Raw genomic sequence first — 21,417 nt, 5'->3', positions numbered from 1 at the left:
TCCACAGCACTGCCTTACTATTCACTCAATAGCAACGTGCGGACTGTACTTGCTTTGCAGTCTGGTATCCTAGGCAACCCAGCTGGGCATGCCTATTCCTTTAATGCGCCGCAGTATGTGCAGGGGACTAGGGAATTTTGCGTCTTAATATTCTATACATCTGCGTTTAGGGCTGGCCAATTATGGCCTTGTGATATACTGTACTTTACACAACATTGGCAACATTATGCAAGGGTGTGTGTGGGCACGGTGTCTACCCAATGTATACGGCGCATCCTCAATACTGCCCTTCACTCTGTATTGGAGCAGTGCACAGGCGCTTCTTCACATGGCATTGTTGGTATCCTAGGCAACCCAGTTTGCGGCAAGACTCTGGAGCGTGCGCAGAGAAAGGGGAAGTAGTATGAGGTAGAGCGCGTCTCAATATTGTGTATTCATCTACATACTCATTTGGTCCAACAGGGCGTTGTACTATGTGGTGCATGTATGTTATTTAGTGCCGCACCATTGCATATAACTATGTGCAGGCACGGACTTGAATCTGCTACGCACGGCGTATTCATGGCACTGCCCCATTTCCATTTAGGGAGCAGTGTGCAGGCGCCGCTTTCATGGTATCCTGGTGTCCTAGGCAACCCAGCTGGGTATGCCTATTATTGTTAGGCGCTGGAGCATGCGCTGAGAAAGGTGCAATATATTATATGGTGCGTTTCATTATTATATTTAGCGCACAAGTGGAGAAAGGGCTAAATGTGTGTGTACACTATCGCTCACACATCTTGCCAGTTATGGTATCAAAACAGAGCTGCTCAAGCTTCTGCTTGAGAACAGTAGGTGGGCGTTCCTTGGGAAGTGTTCTGGTCTCCCAGGCAACCTGATTATTGCACCAATAATTTCCAAACGCTGGAGCATGCGCAGATGAAGGGAGAACAGGGCACTGCATGTTACATCTGGGATTACTCCATGTGGCTGATAAGCATTAACACAGCTGAATGCGGTAACGTTATCTAATTATTTCTATTTAAGTGGCACACACTTGGTCTCTAGATCACCCCTGACGAAGCCACCCTGTGTGGTGGCGAGACGCGTTGGGTCTTGGTATAGCCCACATTGGGACTCTTATGGGAGGTTCGGCTGTGGTAATATAGAGCTTTGGGCATGTAATACTATGTGCCTTTGTCCACAGGCAGCCTTGAAACTCTCCCTGTGTCTATTTATTAGCCCTCTCTGTGGTACATCATAGGTCACATATTGCTAGTGGCTGTATTGCTTGCCTAATATGTCCGTGTTATCCTTTATTCTTTACATCCACATGCATACCTGTTTCTAAATTGTTAGACAGGTTTATTTTTGTGCAGGTCTTCATTTTTGGGTGCAGGGACATACGCGTTAGTGTGTGCTCCACATTTAGACGGTACATGTTTACAGATCTGGGTTTATTTGCATATTTATCATGTTTTTCTCATAAATTATTTGGGGGAGTGCCAAAGTATTATGGTCCATATGTATTATACTATGGTTTGGCTCTATGATTGCACACTGCATTTGCCATTATATTTTTGAGTCCTATGTGGGTTATTGCCGTATTAGGGGCTGTTGTTTACAGCATGATTATGCTTTTTAAATGTTTTTAATGTGAGTGTTTTTGTCGTTTCTATCTGTTTCCTAATAAAGCTGTGTTTATACTTATGCCATTTTCGTATTGTAGTGATCCCCATTCATAGGACCTAGTCTGCTTTTCTTCGTTTAGGTTTATAATTGTAGACATTGGGGCCTACGGGAGAACTGGAGACTCTAGAGTCTTCAATTCTTCCATTATGGATCATCGGCTGCGCAATAACCAGTTGGACCTACCACCATCACGTCAGCTTCCAGGCTCCAATCAAGAATTTGTGCTGTATGTCCTTGTGGCAGATGAGGCTTTTCAGTTAACCATGCATGTAATGAGGCCATATCCCCGTCGAAACCTGGACCATCGGCGTAGGATATTTTACTTGCGTCTATCACGCGCACTGCAACTGGTGGAGTGCGACTTTGGCATTCTTTGTGCTAAATGGCGGGTTCTCCAGTCAGCCATTCAGCTGAGTGAAGGCAATGTAAATGAGGTCATCAACGCTTGTGTGGTCCTACATAATGTCAACTGACTTCATGAATCCTCCTCATCTAATGGTGCTGAAGGTGTGTTGGGCAATCCCTTAGCGTCGTCTGCTTTCAGGACTGAAGTTACGTGATATCTTGACTAATTATTTTGTGACACCTCAGGGTTCTACTCCCTGGCAATAGCATGTTGTCTCTATGTTGTAAGTTTAATTTTTTTTGTGTATATAAATATCCTTTTTTTCTTTTATGTTGTTGTGTGTGTTAATTTTATTTATTTAATATATGGTTTTTAGATTAAATTTTGTATGTTGTATTAATTATTATAAGAAGAGACAAAAATTTGCTTTTTAACATTTTTTATGACGCCAAAACATACCGTATATACTCGAGTATAAGCCGACCCGAGTATAAGCCGACCCCCCTAATTTTGCCACAAAAAACTGGGAAAACTTATTGACTCGAGTATAAGCCTAGGGTGGAAATGCAGCATTTACCGGTGAATTTAAAAAATAAAAATAGATCATTATTTCCCCATAGCTGTGCCATATAGTGCTCTGCACCGTTCATATTTCCCCATAGGTGTGAACCATATAGTGCTCTGCACCGTTCATTGTGCCCCCTAGCTGTGCCATATACGGTGCTCTGCACCGTTCATTGTGCCCCATAGATGTGCCATATACGGTGCTCTGCACCGTTCACTGTGCCCCATAGCTGTGCCATATACGGTGCTCTGCACCGTTCACTGTGCCCCATAGCTGTGCTGTGCCATATACGGTGCTCTGCACCGTTCACTGTGCCCCATACATAGCTGTGCTGTGCCATATACGGTGCTCTGCACCGTTCACTGTGCCCCATAGCTGTGCTGTGCCATATACGGTGCTCTGCACCGTTCACTGTGCCCCATAGCTGTGCTGTGCCATATACGGTGCTCTGCACCGTTCACTGTGCCCCATAGCTGTGCTGTGCCATATACGGTGCTCTGCACCGTTCACTGTGCCCCATAGCTGTGCTGTGCCATATACGGTGCTCTGCACCGTTCACTGTGCCCCATAGCTGTGCTGTGCCATATACGGTGCTCTGCACCGTTCACTGTGCCCCATAGCTGTGCTGTGCCATATACGGTGCTCTGCACCGTTCACTGTGCCCCATAGCTGTGCTGTGCCATATACGGTGCTCTGCACCGTTCACTGTGCCCCATAGCTGTGCTGTGCCATATACGGTGCTCTGCACCGTTCACTGTGCCCCATAGCTGTGCCATATACGGTGCTCTGCACCGTTCACTGTGCCCCATAGCTGTGCCATATACGGTGCTCTGCACCGTTCACTGTGCCCCATAGCTGTGCCATATACGGTGCTCTGCACCGTTCACTGTGCCCCATAGCTGTGCTGTGCCATATACGGTGCTCTGCACCGTTCACTGTGCCCCATAGCTGTGCCATATACGGTGCTCTGCACCGTTCATTGTGCCCCCTAGCTGTGCCATATACGGTGCTCTGCACCGTTCACTGTGCCCCATAGCTGTGCCATATACGGTGCTCTGCACCGTTCACTGTGCCCCATAGCTGTGCCATATACGGTGCTCTGCACCGTTCACTGTGCCCCATAGCTGTGCTGTGCCATATACGGTGCTCTGCACCGTTCACTGTGCCCCATAGCTGTGCTGTGCCATATACGGTGCTCTGCACCGTTCACTGTACCCCATAGCTGTGCTGTGCCATATACGGTGCTCTGCACCGTTCACTGTGCCCCATAGCTGTGCTGTGCCATATACGGTGCTCTGCACCGTTCACTGTGCCCCATAGCTGTGCTGTGCCATATACGGTGCTCTGCACCGTTCACTGTGCCCCATAGATGTTCCACATAAATTTGTGCCGCCGCTGCCGCAATAAAGAAAAAAAAACACATACTCACCTCCCTTGATTGCAGCTCCCGGCGTCTCGTTCCGGCGCCTCCATCTTCCCGGCGTCTCTGCTCTGACTGATCAGGCAGAGGGCGCCGCGCACACTATACGCGTCATCGCGCCCTCTGCCTGAACAGTCAGAGAGCAGAGACGCCGGGAAGATGGAGGCGCCGGCCGGGAAGATGGAGCGGCGCCCGGCGGCTGGAACGAGGACAGGTGAATATAACATACTCACCTAGTCCTGGCGATCCTCGCGCTGTCCCCTCCTGTCTTCGGTGCCGCAGCTTCTTTCTCTATCAGCGGTCACCGGCACCGCTGATTAGAGAAATGAATAAGCGGCTCCGCCCCTATGGGAGGTGGAGCCGCTTATTCATTTCTGTAATGAGCGGTCCCACGTGACCGCTGAAGAGAGGAAGAAGCTGCAGCACAGAAGCCCGTGGGACGGCAGGGACAGCGCGAGGATCGCTGGGACTAGGTAAGTATACCCCAGCGCCCTCAGCCCCTCACCTGCCGACCCCACCGCTACCGTGACTCGAGTATAAGCCGAGGGGGGCACTTTCAGCCCAAAAATTTGGGCTGAAAATCTCGGCTTATACTCGAGTATATACGGTAATTTTGGAAAATCCAAACCATATTAAACTCATATGGCTTATGTGGCCTTAGAAATTTGACCATACCCATTTTCAACATGTACTTAAGCATAATAAGCAGAAAAACATCTTATTTTGCAACAGCAAAATCCAAGCGAAAAACAAAATTAAAGATTTTAATAACTTGGTGAAGGTAATAGCAGCAGTCCAGACACTCTCTTGCTGGTTTTGTTGGCCAAATAGTCCTTCACCCTGTGTGGACGCATTATCTTGGCCATGCTGTATGTTTTGGCCATGGTCAGATTGCTGAGTAGCAAAGTGACTGTCATGCTCGTGCCCAGACTGGTTGGCGAGGGTGTGTGGGGGTGTGGCCCCACTGTGCCACAGACCACACTACCCCGGAAGGGGCGTTATTAAGTAGTTTCCTTGGTATTCGCTGGAGCCTCTGATGGTGAGGTCAGGCTTGTGCGGCAGGAAGCTACCAAGTACCACTCCAGGGTGGTGCCTGGCTGTGGCTGCTGATCCCATGGAACATAGACAGGCAAGTGGGCATGGCTGGCACTCTGGCAGACAGGCGGGCACGACTGGGACACAGGCAGGCGGACAGGATGGTTTATGAGAACAGGTAGAGAAAGACCACAAGGAGTGGAGCAAAGAAGAAGCACAGAAGGTGTGAGCCAAGAGCAGGAGGCGGAGTCAAGTACAGAAATGCAGGGGACGGAGCCAAGATCAGGAGGTGGAGCCAAGAGCAGGAGATGTAGAAACGGAGCAAGGTAGAACCGCAAGGAGCGGAGCCGCAGAGCAAAGTCACTGAGTGCAGAGACAAGAGCAGGGCAAAGCCACAGAGTGCAGAGACAAAAGCAGAGCAAGCCAAGACACAGAGTGCAGAGTCGAGTGAAGAGCAGAGCAAGACACAGAGTGCAGAGCCGAGAGCAGAGCAAAGCAAGACACAGAGTGCAGAGTCAAGAGCAGAGCAAAGCAAGACACAGAGTGCAGAGCCGAGAGCAGAGCAAAGCAAGACCCAGAGTGCAGAGCTGAGAGCAGAGCAAAGCTAGACACAGAGTGCAGAGCCGAGAGCAGAGCAAAGCTAAACACAGAGTATGCACAGCAGAGAAAGCAAACCAAGACAGGCATATTAATGGACACAGGAACAATACTAAACTAAGACAGAATCAGGAACGGTACAAGGCACAGAGACATGGACACAGGTCAGGGTACGACGCCCTACTGGGTGGCGGACACAGGCCAGGGTACCAAGCCCCACTGGGTGACTACACAAGGACACAGGCCAGGGTATTATTCCCCACTGGGTGACAAACACAGGACACAGACCAGGATACAACACCCCACTGGGTGGCGGACACAAGGGTCACAGAGACAGGGCCTGGCACCTCAGCAGCTTAGAACTGAGTAAGTTGCAAAGGCCCCCACCAATGGGTAGGGAAGTCTTAAATACAGGAAGCCTCATGGCAATTGGCCGGGACACCTTAGCAAGGTGCACACAGTCTCAATAAGAAACAGGAGTTGTCGGCGACGCCCCCTTATGCACACAGACAGAAGACATGCACAGAGCAAGCAGTAAACATGAGGCACATCGCATGGAGCCGGCAGCAGAGAGATGTCACAACATGGCCCTGAGAAGTGAGTGAGTTTTTGAGTAAAGCAGGTGGGGGATGGAAGGCCATGCAGCGATGCCAGCAGGGTTGTTACAGTACCCCCCTTTATGCCCCTCATCTTCAAGCTCGCCAGGATGATTTGCAGAAGAAGTATAGGTCCACACACAGACCAGGCCATCATGACATCTTCAGGGTAGAATAAGGCAGGTGGGTCACCAGGAATCTCAGAAAACAAAGTCTCTTGGTGCTAAACAGGGTTAGCTTCCACAATGACCTGGACCACCTCCTCCAGGTAGATAGGTAACAGGGACTTGAATGCTGCTATCTTAACATCTTCACCAGCTGGACACTTGGAAACTGGAAACCCTCCCACGGGGTTCAACTTTTGCCCAACAGGTAGCAGAGATGTTCTTGGATACTGAACACAGGAAAAGTCATTGGAGATGATAGCTAAGAACTGACTGAGGGAGTAAGTTGCACAGGCCCCCACCAATGGGTAGGGAAGTCTTAAATACAGGAAGCCTCATGGCAATTAGCCGGGGACACCTTAGCAAGGTGCACACAGTCTCAATAAGGCTAGGGTCACATTGCGTTAGGGCAGTCCGTTTAGTGCATAGTGCTACTGTAACGGGGTCTAACAAGCTGGGGTACCTCTTTCAGTACCACCCCGTGTTTCAGGAGGTCCACGCTGCTTTTGCTGGATTCTGAATGAAGGATGCTGGCTGGAATTCCTTGGTTACGTGAGAGCATATAAAAGCTGACTGCTACCCCACGTATTCCCAGTCTAAAAAAACACACTTTATTTTCAGCACACAGAATATATAACACAGATACACAGGACAGGCCAATAGGAAAACAGCTGGCCAGACATACATTACAATAGCCGCAGGGGGCCGGAGCCTGCCAATATTTACTGTGGGAATTACAAAGGTGGGGGGAGGTCAGAAAGAGAATATCTTGTCCAGCAGCGTTCTCGGTCTGTCACTCAAATGACGGCACATCGCTAGCGCACACCCAATGTGGGCATACACTAGCGATGCGTTCGCCATAGACAGTAATGGCGGCGTTAACGGACTACGTTACACCGCCTTATGCCGCGGTGTAACGTAGTCCATTAAATGGGGTCACATAATGCAATGTGACACTAGCCTAAGAAGCAGGAGATGCTGGCGCCACCCCTATGCACACAGACAGAAGACGTACACAGAGCAAGCAGGAAACATGAGGCACACAGCATACAGAGAGAAGTCACATCATGGCCCAGAGAAGTGAGTTTGTGTGCAAAGCAGGTGGGGGATGGGAGGCCATGCAGCGATGCCAGCAGTGTTGTTACAGTGACCATATGGATATTGGAGATGAGACTCCTGGGGATTATGGAACCAACGTGACTCATACCCCCAATATGGCCATGTCATCCAAACCCAGGTTGGGACCAGCCTCCAACACTGGGTCTGTACAAGTGGCCATATTGGGCAGGTTGGGTATAGGATGCCATTTGGGCCTGTTGCCATTGTTGGTTTGGGGAAGAATGGGTTGAGGTGTAGGCACCCATGGAGGAGGTGCATCAGATTCCTGTTGACCACGCACTTGTGGGTCTGCTTGAAGTCTCATCAGGATACGGGGTGACAGCTGCCACCTCTTCAAGAACTCAAAGACCTCATATGGGGTAGTGGGGGTGTGCATGAATCAATAAGGATCTGAATGCACCCTCTCACACGTAGCCTCACCTCACATTGTAGAGGATGAAGGTACCGGGTCAGACTGTGGGAGTATGCCTCACTCTCATCCTGGGCAACCCTGACCAGATAATTCAGAACCCCCGTATCAACATGCCTCCTGGTATCTGAGGCAGGGTTCTCTCTCCTTTGTCACCCACGGCGGGATATGATAGCAGGCTGTGGGGAGGCCTCAAGAGGAACAGTAGGGCTGCTGCTGTTTCCTTGATCTTCCAGGCTGACGGGTGCTGGTGCAGTTGTTGTTGCTGGTGCAGCTGCTGGAGGAACTTCTGGTGCTGGTGTAGGAGGAGCTTAAGGGATGCAGCTGGAAGGCTGAGAAGATGGGCCAGCCACCTCTTCACTTTCCCTGACCGGATCGATAATGGCCTCAGAATCTAACACTGTCTCTCTCTCAGTGAGGTTGGACTGAGTTCTGTTATGAAAGTTTGAAATAAAAAAAAATTATAAAACATATGACCATAATATACATATGTGTAATGTGGTGTGATGTATGAACTTACGGTCTGAGATCCATACTGGGATCCAGAAAAGCAAGGCGATCATAATAAATGTATTTCCGCTTTGCTGGTGCGGAATTGCCACTCCTGGCCCGCTGCTGACGTTCCCGTCTATATTGATCACGGATGCTGCACCAGCGTCTCATAACATCTTCCACTGCAATGACAGACAATAAAATAATGCTTAAGGACTTTGTGCACAGTGGATCAACAAGTTTAGTGAGATTTTACATACTCTTGTGGCCTAGTAAGCTGTATATTTTAAACATAATCTTCATTAATAATAATAGGATAAAAAACATCATACTAGGATTTAAGGGGATAGTGTGAAAATCTGTTATTTAGTGCAATTCACAATATTATTTTCAAAACATGAGTGAACTTACTTATTTGTTGCTGTCCCTCACGTGGACAGTCTGCAAAATCAGGGAAAAGTAACCCACATATCCTCCTCCATGCCGCCTCTTTTCTGGCCCGGTCGGAGTAGTGTGTATCCCTTTGGTCCCATAGCTCTGGCCTTTCTTGGACCAGAACAAGCAGCATCTCCACATTAACCCCTTTCTGCCATTAGACGTACTATTGCGTCCATGTGGGGTGGGCTTTACTTCCCAAGGACGCAATAGTACGTCATATGCGATCGGCAGCGCTCACGGGGGGAGCGCCGCCGATCGCGGCCGGGTGTCAGCTGTTTATCGCAGCTGACATCCGGCACTATGTGCCAGGAGCGGTCACGGACCGCCCCCGGCACATTAACCACCGGCACACCGCGATCAAAGATGATCGCGATGTGCCGGCGGTACAGGGAAGCACCGCGCAGGGAGGGGGCTCCCTGCGGGCTTCCCTGAGCCCCCCGCAGCAACGCGATATGATCGCGTTGCTGCGAGGGTCTCACCTCCCTCCCTGCTCCCTCCAGCCCCGGATCCAAGATGGCCGCGGATCCGGGTCCTGCAGGGAGGGAGGTGGCTTCACAGAGCCTGCTCAGAGCAGGCACTGTGAAGCAGCCTGCACTCCTATCAGATCAGTGATCTGACAGAGTGCTGTGCAAACTGTCAGATCACTGATCTGTGATGTCCCCCCCTGGGACAAAGTAAAAAAGTAAAAAAAAAAAATTTCAAATGTGTAAAAAAAAAATTAAAAAAAATATTCCAAAATAATGAAAAAAAAAATAAAAATATTATTCCCATAAATACATTTCTTTATCTAAATAAAAAAAAAAAAACAATAAAAGTACACATATTTAGTATCGCCGCGTCCGTAACGGCCCGACCTATAAAACTGTCCCACTAGTTAACCCCTTCAGTAAACACCGTAAGAAAAAAAAAAAAAAAACGAGGCAAAAAACAACGCTTTATTATCATACCGCCGAACAAAAAGTGGAATAACACGTGATCAAAAAGACAGATATAACTAACCATGGTACCGCTGAAAGCGTCATATTGTCCCGCAAAAAACGAGCCGCCATACAGCATCATCAGCAAAAAAATAAAAAAGTTATAGTCCTGAGAATAAAGCGATGCAAAAATAATTATTTTTTCTATAAAATAGTTTTTATCGTATAAAAGCGCCAAAACATAAAAAAATGATATAAATGAGGTATCGCTGTAATCGTACTGACCCGAAGAATAAAACTGCTTTATCAATTTTACCAAACGCGGAACGGTATAAACGCCTCCCCCAAAAGAAATTCATGAATAGCTGGTTTTTGGTCATTCTGCCTCACAAAAATCGGAATAAAAAGCGATCAAAAAATGTCACGTGCCCGAAAATGTTACCAATAAAAACATCAACTCGTCCCGCAAAAACCAAGACCTCACATGACTCTGTGGACCAGAATATAGCAAAATTATAGCTCTCAAAATGTGGTAACGCAAAAAATATTTTTTGCAATAAAAAGCGTCTTTCAGTGTGTGACGGCTGCCAATCATAAAAATCCGCTAAAAAACCCGCTATAAAAGTAAATCAAACCCCCCTTCATCACCCCCTTAGTTAGGGAAAAATTTAAAAAATGTATTTATTTCCATTTTCCCATTAGGGCTAGGGTTAGAGTTAGGGCTAGGGTTAGGGGTAGGGTTAGGGCTAGGGCTAGGGTTAGGGTTAGGGCTAGGGTTAGGGCTAGGGTTAGGGCTAGGGTTAGGGTTAGGGCTAGGGTTAGGGCTAGGGTTAGGGCTAGGGCTAGGGTTAGGGTTAGGGCTAGGGTTAGGATTAGGGTTAGGGCTAGGGTTAGGGCTAGGGCTACAGTTTGGGTTGGGGCTAAAGTTACAGTTAGGGTTTAGATTACATTTACGGTTGGGAATAGGGTTGGGATTAGGGTTAGGGGTGTGTCAGGGTTAGAGGTGTGGTTAGGGTTACTGTTGGGATTAGGGTTAGGGATGTGTTTGGATTAGGGTTTCAGTTATAATTGGGGGGTTTCCACTGTTTAGGCACATCAGGGGCTCTCCAAACGCGACATGGCGTCCGATCTCAATTCCAGCCAATTCTGCGTTGAAAAAGTAAAACAGTGCTTCTTCCCTTCCGAGCTCTCCCGTGTGCCCAAACAGGGGTTTACCCCAACATATGGGGTATCAGCGTACTCAGGACAAATAGGACAACAACTTTTGGGGTCCAATTTCTCCTGCTACCCTTGGGAAAATACAAAACTCGGGGCTAAAACATATTTTTTGTGGGAAAAAAAAAGATTTTTTATTTTCACGGCTCTGCGTTATAAACTGTAGTGAAACACTTGGGGGTTCAAAGTTCTCACAACACATCTAGATTAGTTCCCTGGGGGGTCTAGTTTCCAATATGGGGTCACTTGTGGGGGGTTTCTACTGTTTAGGTACATTAGGGGTTCTGCAAACGCAATGTGACGTCTGCAGACCATTCCATCTAAGTCTGCATTCCAAATGGCGCTCCTTCTCTTCCGAGCTCTGCCATGCGCTCAAACGTTGGTTTCCCCCAACATACGGGGTATCAGCGTACTCAGGACAAATTGGACAACAACTTTTGGGGTCGAATTTCTCCTCTTACCCTCGGGAAAATACAAAACTGGGGGCTAAAAAATAATTTTGGGGGGAAAGATTTTTTTTTTTAATTTTCACGGCTCTGCGTTACAAACTGTAGTGAAACACTTGGGGGTTCAAAGCTATCACAACACATCTAGATGAGTTCCTTAGGGGGTCTAGTTTCCAAAATGGTGTCACTTGTGGGAGGTTTCTACTGTTTAGGTACATTAGGGGCTCTGCAAATGCAATGTGACACCTGCAGACCATTCCATCTAAGTCCTCATTCCAAATGGAGCTCCTTCCCTTCCGAGCCCTCCCATGCGCCCAAACAGTGGTTCCCCCCCACATATGGGGTATCAGCGCACTCAGGACAAATTGGACAACAAATTGTAGGGTCGAATTTCTCCTTTTACCCTCGGGAAAATACAAAACTGGGGGCTAAAAAATAATTTTTGTGGGAAAAAATTTTTGTTTTATTTTTACGGCTCTCCATTATAAACTTCTGTGAAGCCCTTGGTGGGTCAAAGCGCTCAGCACACATCTAGATAAGTTCCTAAGGGGGTCTACTTTCCAAAATGGTGTCACTTGTGGGGGGTTTCTACTGTTTAGGTACATTAGGGGCTCTGCAAACGCAATGTGACACCTGCAGACCATTCCATCTAAGTCTGCATTCAAATGGCACTCCTTCCCTTCTGAGCCCTCCCATGTGCCCAAACAGTGGTTCCCCCCACATATGGTGTATCATCGCACTCAGGACAAATTGGGCAACAAATTTTGGGGTCCAATTTCTCCTGTTACCCTCAGGAAAATACAAAACTGGGGGCTAAAAAAATAATTTTTGTGGGAAAAAAATTTTGTTTTATTTTTACGGCTCTGCATTATAAACTTCTGTGAAGCACTTGGTGGGTCAAAGTGCTCACCACACCTCTAGATAAGTTCCTTAGGGGGTCTACTTTCCAAAATGGTGTTATTTGTGGGGGGTTTCAATGTTTAGGCACATCAGTGGCTCTTCAAACGCAACATGGCGTCCCATCTCAATTCCTGTCAATTTTGCTTTGAAAAGTCAAACGGCGCTCCTTCCCTTCCGAGCTCTCCCATCCGCCCAAACAGTGGTTTACCCCCACATATGGGCTATCAGCGTACTCAGGACAAATTGTACAACAACTTTTGGGGTCCAATTTCTTCTCTTACCCTTGGGAAAATAAAAAATTGGGGGCGAAAAGATAATTTTTGTGAAAAAATATGATTTTTTATTTGTACGGTTCTACATTATAAACTTCTGTGAAGCACTTGTTGGGTCAAAGTGCTCACCACACCTCTAGATAAGTTCCTTAGGGGGTCTACTTTCCAAAATGGTGTCACTTGTGGGGGGTTTCAATGTTTAGCCACATCAGGGGCTCTCCAAACGAAACATGGCGTCCCATCTCAATTCCAGTCAATTTTGCATTGAAAAGTCAAATGGCACTCCTTCGCTTCCGAGCTCTGCCATGCGCCCAAACAGTGGTTTACCCCCACATGTGGGGTATTGGCATACTCAGGACAAATTGTACAACAATGTTTGGGGTCCATTTTCTCCTGTTACCCTTGGTAAAATAAAACAAATTTGAGCTGAATTACATTTTTTGTGAAAAAAAGTTAAATGTTCATTTTTATTTAAACATTCAAAAAATACCTGTGAAGCACCAGAAGGGTTAATAAACTTCTTGAATATGGTTTTGAGCACCTTGAGGGGTGTAGTTTTTAGAATGGTGTCACGCTTGGGTATTTTCTATCATATAGACCCCTCAAAATGACTTCAAATGAGATGTGGTCCCTAAAATAAAATGGTGTTGTAGAAATGAGAAATTGCTGGTCAACTTTTAACCCTTATAACTCCCTAACAAAAAAAAATTTTGGTTCCAAAATTGTGCTGATGTAAAGTAGACATGTGGGAAATGTTACTTATTAAGTATTTTGTGTGACATATCTCTGTGATTTAATTGCATAAAAATTCAAAGTTGGAAAATTGCGAAATTTTCATAATTTTCGCCAAATTTCCGTTTTTTTTCACAAATAAACGCAGGTACTATCAAATAATTTTTACCATTGTCATGAAGTACAATATGTCACGAGAAAACAATGTCAGAATCACCAGGATCCATTGAAGCGTTCCAGAGTTATAACCTCATAAAGGGACAGTGGTCAGAATTGTAAAAATTGGCCCGGTCATTAACGTGCAAACCACCCTTGGGGGTAAAGGGGTTAAGGAAGACATGCTGCAGGACTCCGTGGAGGCGTTCTTCCGGGATGTCTGGAGCGATTTATGAGCTAATTAACATGTCTAAGCTTCCTGATAATGGCTTGACCCATTGACTGTCACCTGAAAAAGTATTGTGCATTTTTAACAAGTCACACGCATGGCCCATGTGTAATCCGTATTTTTCTCGCCCCATACACTTTCATTGGCGTATTTTTTGCGGAATACGCTGACAGCCGCAGCATGCTGCGATTTTCTCAGCCCGTAAAATACGGCCGAGAAATACAGTACAGAGCAAAAGTTTGGACACACCTTCTCATTTAAAATTTTTTCTGTATTTTCATGACTATGAAAATTGTACATTCACACTGAAGGCATCAAAACTATGAATTAACACATGTGGAATTATATACTTAACAAAAAAGTGTGAAACAACTGAAAATATGTCTTATATTCTAGGTTCTTCAAAGTAGCCACCTTTTGCTTTGATGACTGCTTTGCACACTCTTGGCATTCTCTTGATGAGCTTCAAGCGGTAGTCACCGGAATTGGTCTTCCAACAATCTTGAAGGAGTTTCCAGAGATGCTTAGCACTTGTTGGCCCTTTTGCCTTCACTCTGCGGTCCAGCTCACCCCAAACCATCTCGATTGGGTTCAGGTCTAGTGACTGTGGAGGCCAGATCATCTGGCATAGCACCCCATCACTCTCCTTCTTGGTTACATAGCCCTTACACAGCCTGGAGGTGTGCTTGGGGTCATTGTCCTGTTGAAAAATAAATGCTGGTCCAACTAAACGCAAACCAGATGGAATAGCATGCTGCTGCAAGATGCTGTGGTATCCATGCTGGTTCAGTATGCCTTCAATTTTGAATAAATCCCCAACAGTATCACCAGCAAAGCACCCCCACACCATCACACCTCCTCCTCCATGCTTCATGGTGGGAACCAGGCATGTAGAGTCCATCCGTTCACCTTTTCTGCGTCGCACAATGACACGGTGGTTGGTACCAAAGATCTCAAATTGGGACTCATCAGACCAAAGCACAGATTTCCACTGGTCTAATGTCCATTCCTTGTGTTCTTTAGCCCAAACAATTCTCTTCTGCTTGTTGCCTGTCCTTAGCAGTGGTTTCCTAGCAGCTATTTTACCATGAAGGCCTGCTGCACAAAGTCTCCTCTTAACAGTTGTGTGTCTGCTGCTAGAACTCTATGTGGCATTGACCTGGTCTCTAATCTGAGCTGCTGTTAACCTGCGATTTCTGAGGCTGGTGACTCGGATAAACTTATCCTCAGAAGCAGAGGTGACTCTTGGTCTTCCTTTCCTGAGTCGGTCCTCATGTGAGCCAGTTTCTTTGTAGCGCTTGATAGTTTTTGCAAATGCACTTGGGGACACTTTCAAAGTTTTACCAATTTTTCGGACTGACTGACCTTCATTTCTTAAAGTAATGATGGCCACTCGTTTTTCTTTACTTAGCTGCTTTTTTCTTGCCATAATACAAATTCTAACAGTCTATTCAGTAGGACTATCAGCTGTGTATCCACCAGACTTCTACACAACACAAGTGATGGTCCCAACCCCATTTATAAGGCAAGAAATCCCACTTATAAAACCTGACAGGGCACACCTGTGAAGTGAAAACCATTTCCAGTGACTACCTCTTGAAGCTCCTCAAGAGAATGCCAAGAGTGTGCAAAACAGCCATCATCAAAGAAAATGGTGGCTACTTTGAAGAACCTAGAATATAAGACATATTTTCAGTTGTTTCACACTTTTTTGTTAAGTACATAATTCCACATGTGTTAATAGTTTTGATGCCTTCAGTGTGAATTTACAATTTTCATAGTCATGAAAATACAGAAAAATCTTTAAATGAGAAGGTGTGTCCAACCTTTTGCTCTGTACTGTATGCGGCTGATGGAAGCTGCCCCATAGAGAAACATTTGTCCATGTGCAATGCGCTGTTTTTGCGCCTCTCCCTTGTCTGTATTTCTCTCTAGTGTGACGCCGGCCTTAATAGGAAAAATTTGCAACTAAAACCACAGCAACAACCTACGGAAAAACAGGTGTATTTTTTGCAGCGTTTTTCCTGTCAACATTCTGGTTTGTTTGTTTTTTTGCAGCAGAAAAAATCTGCAGCAAATACTAACAATGTGCACATTCTCTAAAGAACTTATATCTGACTTGTAGTGTATTCATTCATTAGATTTCTTGGAAAGTACAGTAAACATTCTTGAAGCTATTTGTATATCAGGAGTCAAGTAAACATTCAGACAACTGGAACTAATTAAAATATATTTAGGCTTTTCTTTAATACATCTTTTAATCTTTGCTCTGGTATTCATTTCCTGCCACAGGCAACCACAATTCTCAGTGGACCCATCTTCCCAAAAGCTTTCTCTGCTGTGAATTATATGATGCCTCATGTTGCAGAACTACAATGACAGCAGAAAAGCAAATGCAATTAACACCATGGTTGTCACACTACCCATGGTATGTTTTTATTTAGAAGTTTTAACAAATGGTTTACAAAGAAATGATATGGGCTTATCCTAAATCCCGATATGGACGATTGTAGATTCGAGAATCTTTCTTTCAGGATTTCAGCTTCAGCAAATATATTTTATTACTTATACAATAAAAAGTTTTACAATTTTCTAATATATTACCAGTAACAGTTTCTCAATGTACTTAACTCCTTCACCCCGAATCCTGTTTTCATGTATCTGACCAGGACACTTTTTTCAATTCTAACCAATGTCTTTTATGTGGTAATAACACTGAAACGCTTCCACGGATCCCAGTGATTATGAGAATGTTTTCTAATGACATATTATACTTCATAATAGTGTCAAAATTTGCTCGATAAGACTTGCGTTTATTTGTAAAAATATCAGAAATTTGGCAAAACTTTGGAAAATTTAGCAATTTTCAATCGTTTCATTTTTATGCCCTTAATTCAGAGTCATATTGCACAAAATAGTCAATAAATAACATTTCCCACATGTCTACTTTACAGCAGCACAATTTTTGAAACTTTTTTTTTTCCTTAGGAAGTTAGAAGGGTTAAAACTTGATCAAACATTTCTTATTTTTTCAACAAAATTTACAAATCCATTCGTTTGGGTACCACATCGCATTTGAAGTGACTTTGAGTGGCCTATATGATAAAAAATGCACAAAAGTGAAACCATTCTAAAAGCTGTATCCCTCAACGATGTCAAACCCACATTCAAGGAGTTTATCAATCCTTCACATGCTTCACAGGAATTAATGCAATGTGGAAGGAAAAAATTAACATTTTACTTTTTTTTCACAAAAATTTAACTTTATCCACAAGTTTTTTATTTTCACAAGGGTAACAGGAGAAATTGAACTCCAAAATGTGTTGTTCTCCTGAGTACGCCAATACCCCATATGTGGGGGAAAACTACAATTTTGGCACATGGCAGGGAAGGAGCGATAATTTTTGGAACACAAAATTGGCTGGAATAGATAACGGATGCCATGTTGCATTTGCAGAGCCCCTGATGTATCTAAACAGTGGAAACCCCCCACAAGTGACCCTATTTTGGAAACTACATCCCTCAAGGAACTTATCTGGACATGTGGTGAGCACTTTGAACACACAGGTGCTTCATAAGAATTTTATATTGTTGAGCTGAGAAAATTAAAAAACACATTTTTCCCACAAAAATGTTGTTTTAGCCCCAAATGTTTCATTTTTACAAGGGTAACTGAGAAGAAAATGGACCAATTTGCTGTGCAATTTGTCCCGAGTATAGAGATACCCAAAATGTGGTGAAAAAATTTCACGAGCTTCCATCATGCGAATCCTGAAATTTATTGGGCGGAAAGCTTATCGTCCACGACTAATTTATGGTTTATTGGAGGATGATCCAGACAGGCGGCTGCAATTTAGTAAGATTATGCTTAACGAAATGGAAGAAAATCCAGTAATTTTAGATAAGATTATGTGGAGTGATGAAGCTTCTTTCAAATTATCTGGCCATACTAACAGATATAATTGTATTTACTGGTATAATGAGAACATGCATTTAACATTAGAGCAACAACTATATGAGCCTGGTGTCAATGTTTGGGGTGATATTTCAAGTTTTGGTGTTTTTGGACCATTTTTTCTTTATGGAACAGTCACAGGAGATAAGTATTTCGAAATTCTAATGAATCAAGTTGTTCCCCAGTTACAGCAACAGCCTAATTCAAATGACCTTTATTTCCAACAAGATGGGGTCCCTCCACATTATTCAAGAGTAGTCCGTGAGTATCTTGATGAAACATTTCCTAATATATGGATTGGCCGAAGAGGCCACAGTCCGATTAATCCCTCCCCTACTCCCCTGCACTCACTGCCTGGTGCCCGCTCCGTAATCCCCTCCACTCACCGCTCACACAGGGTTAATGGCAGCGGTAACGGCCCACGGTGTAACGCACTCCGTTACCGCGGCTATTAACCCTGTGTGTCCCCAACTATTTACTATTGATGCATCAATAGTAAAAATATGTCAAGTAAAAAAAAAAAAAAAAACCTGCTATACTCACCCTCCGCCGCCTTTCTTGCTCCTCACCACGCTCCCGGGACCGCTCCATTGCAAGCGGCAGCTTCCGGTCCCAGGGCTGGTGTGCAACAAGGACCTGCCGTGACGTCACGGTCATGTGACCGCGACGTCATCATAGGTCCTGCTCACACCAGCCCTGGGACCGGAAGCTGCCGCTTGCAATGGAGCGATCCCGGGAGCGTGGTGAGGAGCGAGAAAGGCGGCGGATGGTAAGTATAGCACGACTTCAACGGGCTATAGGTGAGTATATGTTTATTTTTTTTTAAGTCTCTATACTACGTAGTTCTGTGCTGGCCAATATACTACGTGACTGGGCAATACACTACGTGGCTGGGCAATACACTACGTGGCTCTGCTATATACTATGTTGCTGGGCAATATACTACGTGACTGGGCAATATACTACGTGACTGGGCAATATACTACGTGGCTGGGCAATATACTACGTGGCTGGGCAATATACTACATGGCTGGGCAATATACTACGTGGCTGGGCAATATACTACGTTGCTAGGCAATATACTACGTGACTGGGCAATATACTACGTGACTGGGCAATATACTACGTGGCTGGGCAATATACTACATGGCTGGGCAATATACTACGTGGCTGGGCAATATACTACGTCGCTGGGCAATATACTACGTGACTGGGCAATATACTACGTGGCTGGGCAATATACTACATCGCTGGGCAATATACTACGTCACTGGGCAATATACTACGTTGACATGCATATTCTAGAATACCCGATGCGTTAGAATCGGGCCACCATCTAGTTCCCAAATAATCTTGTGCAAAAATGTTTGTCAAAGCGTAAGAGGCAGACTTCAAAGCTGTGCAAATTGTGATTGAAAACAGTTTGAGCTCGTGCGTTGATAAAATTTAAGGGCTTTTGTATTATTGTTCAGAATAAAATTTAATTGTCAATGTTATGCTTGTGTTAGTAAATATTTTATATATAAATCAAAATAAATGTTATTATTTTCTGTCCACCTACTTTTGGTCCACCCTATGTTTAGCATATTCTGAGTGCGCCAATACCTTATATGTGGTCATCAAAAATTACATTAGAGGCACAGTGCAAAGCTCCGAAGGGAAGGAGTGCCATATTGTAGTGCTCATTTTGCTGGAATTATTTGAAAGTGCCATGTCACAATGGCAGAGCCCATGAGGTGCCAGTACATCAGAATCCTCCATAAGTGACCTCATTTTGCAAACTAAACTCCTCAATGAATTCATTTAGGGATGCAGTGATTAAATTGACACCACAGGTGTGTCATTGAATTTTATACCATTGGGCAATGAAGAAAAAATAACCAAAATTGTGTTAGCCCCAAATTTTACATTTTCATGCTGGGAAAACTGTAAAAATGGCACCAAAATTTGTCCCACAATTTCTGCTGTACAGTTCTGCTTAGGCCCCTTTCACACATGTTTTTTGCCGTCAGTCACAATCCATTGGCTTGACGGATCGACGGATCGGTCGCAGATTGTGAAAAACTGATGTGACGGATTTGTTTTTTCGATGGATCCGACTAGCGGATCTGGCTAAATAAATCGGATCATGCTCAGTTAAAAAAAATGGAATCTGTCGCTGGATTCCGTCATTTGACGGATCCGGCGCCCATAGGCTTTCATTAGAGCAAACGACGGACGGCGACGTTACTTTGTTGTCTCCGGCCGCCGGACAATTTTCGACGGATCTGGCGAACGACTGGTGAAACATGAGGCCATCCGTCGCAATCCATCGCTAATAGAAGTCTATGAGAAAAAAACGGATCTGGCGGCATCAGTCGCCGGATTCATTTTTTTCAAAATTCAACGGATTGCAACTGATAGCAAAAAACTGATGTGTTAAAGGGTCCTTAGTCATGCAGAGAGACTCGGAAGGGATGGAGTGCTATTTGCTTCCGCAGATTTTCCTAGAATAGTTTGCGGAATCCAAATACAGAGCCTCTAAGTGCTAGAAAAGCAACCCCCCCCTCAAGTGACCCTATTTGGGAAATTATACCCTTTTGAGAATTTATCTACAGATGTATTGACGATTTTGTCTACATGGAAGTTTTCCCGAAATAAGCAACAGTGGATTTTGCCGAGAGAAAATTGCAAACTGCTGTTGCAGTGACCAGTACATTATGATCAATTCATGCTTCTGGACACACGCACATGTAAATTAGGCGGGCTCTCTTCACTACAGAACTGCCAAACGTGGGCGCTAGTTGTGGTTTAGGCACACTGGGGCTCAGAAGGGAGAAGGGCATTTAGATTTGGGAGCGGAGAATTTGCTGAATTTCTTTTAGAGTCAAGGAGCCATTTTGCTTTTCCAGAACCTTTGTGCTACCAGTAATGTGGAAGCCCCCTATATTTCCGTTAACAGATGACAAACCTGAGTGAGTGCTTGCTTTTTTGTGGATTGAGTTGAAGCTTTTATTGGAAACATTTTACATAACATTTATGATTACATTTATCCAACGCACTACGCTGCGCACTTATGTTTTTCGGCTTTTCCCGCAGTTGGGCAAATCATACTGTGTAGGCGCAACATGTTGCACCAGGCAAGAGGCGTTATCTATGATGTATGACGGCGACCAACAGATGATGGGCAAGATGTAGAGACCCGAAACCACGCCCATCGGACCGGACTGATAAATTAACATACAGCGCAGGACACATTAAAAAACGTTTTTGTGAGTATACAAGGGGAGTCAGGGGGTTCTATAACGATGTAGGGAATGCATAGCAGACGCGTAATAAGGTGATATTTTTAGCTGCTATGCCATAAAAGTGGTGACAGATTCCCTTTAATAGCCTTGGAAGCTCCATGGGTATTACTCCCTTCCCAGGCTATCAACATCAGTCCCCAGCTGTCGGCTTTCCCTCTGCTGGTTAAGAAAATTGCACAGGTGCCCTGCCATTTTTTTCAGAAAAATCTTTTATTAAATACATGTACAGTAAGCTGCACACACTGTACTAATTGTATTTGTCACTGACATCTATATATCTACCTATTTATATTTACTGTATGTAATCCATCTCTTCTATCCTGTCTGCTCCTGCAGTGATTTTACAGAACACGGCAGATGAATTACTGGCTTTTATTCTATTATATGTATGTGTGTGTTTTGATGAATATTTCCTTTGCAAACGTTGTGTAAATAAGAGAATTTCTCTATGTAAAA

This window comes from Ranitomeya imitator, chromosome 5 (assembly GCF_032444005.1).
Source record: "Ranitomeya imitator isolate aRanImi1 chromosome 5, aRanImi1.pri, whole genome shotgun sequence".
Classification (NCBI taxonomy): Eukaryota; Metazoa; Chordata; class Amphibia; order Anura; family Dendrobatidae; genus Ranitomeya; species Ranitomeya imitator.
This window is presented reverse-complemented; position numbering follows the sequence as displayed.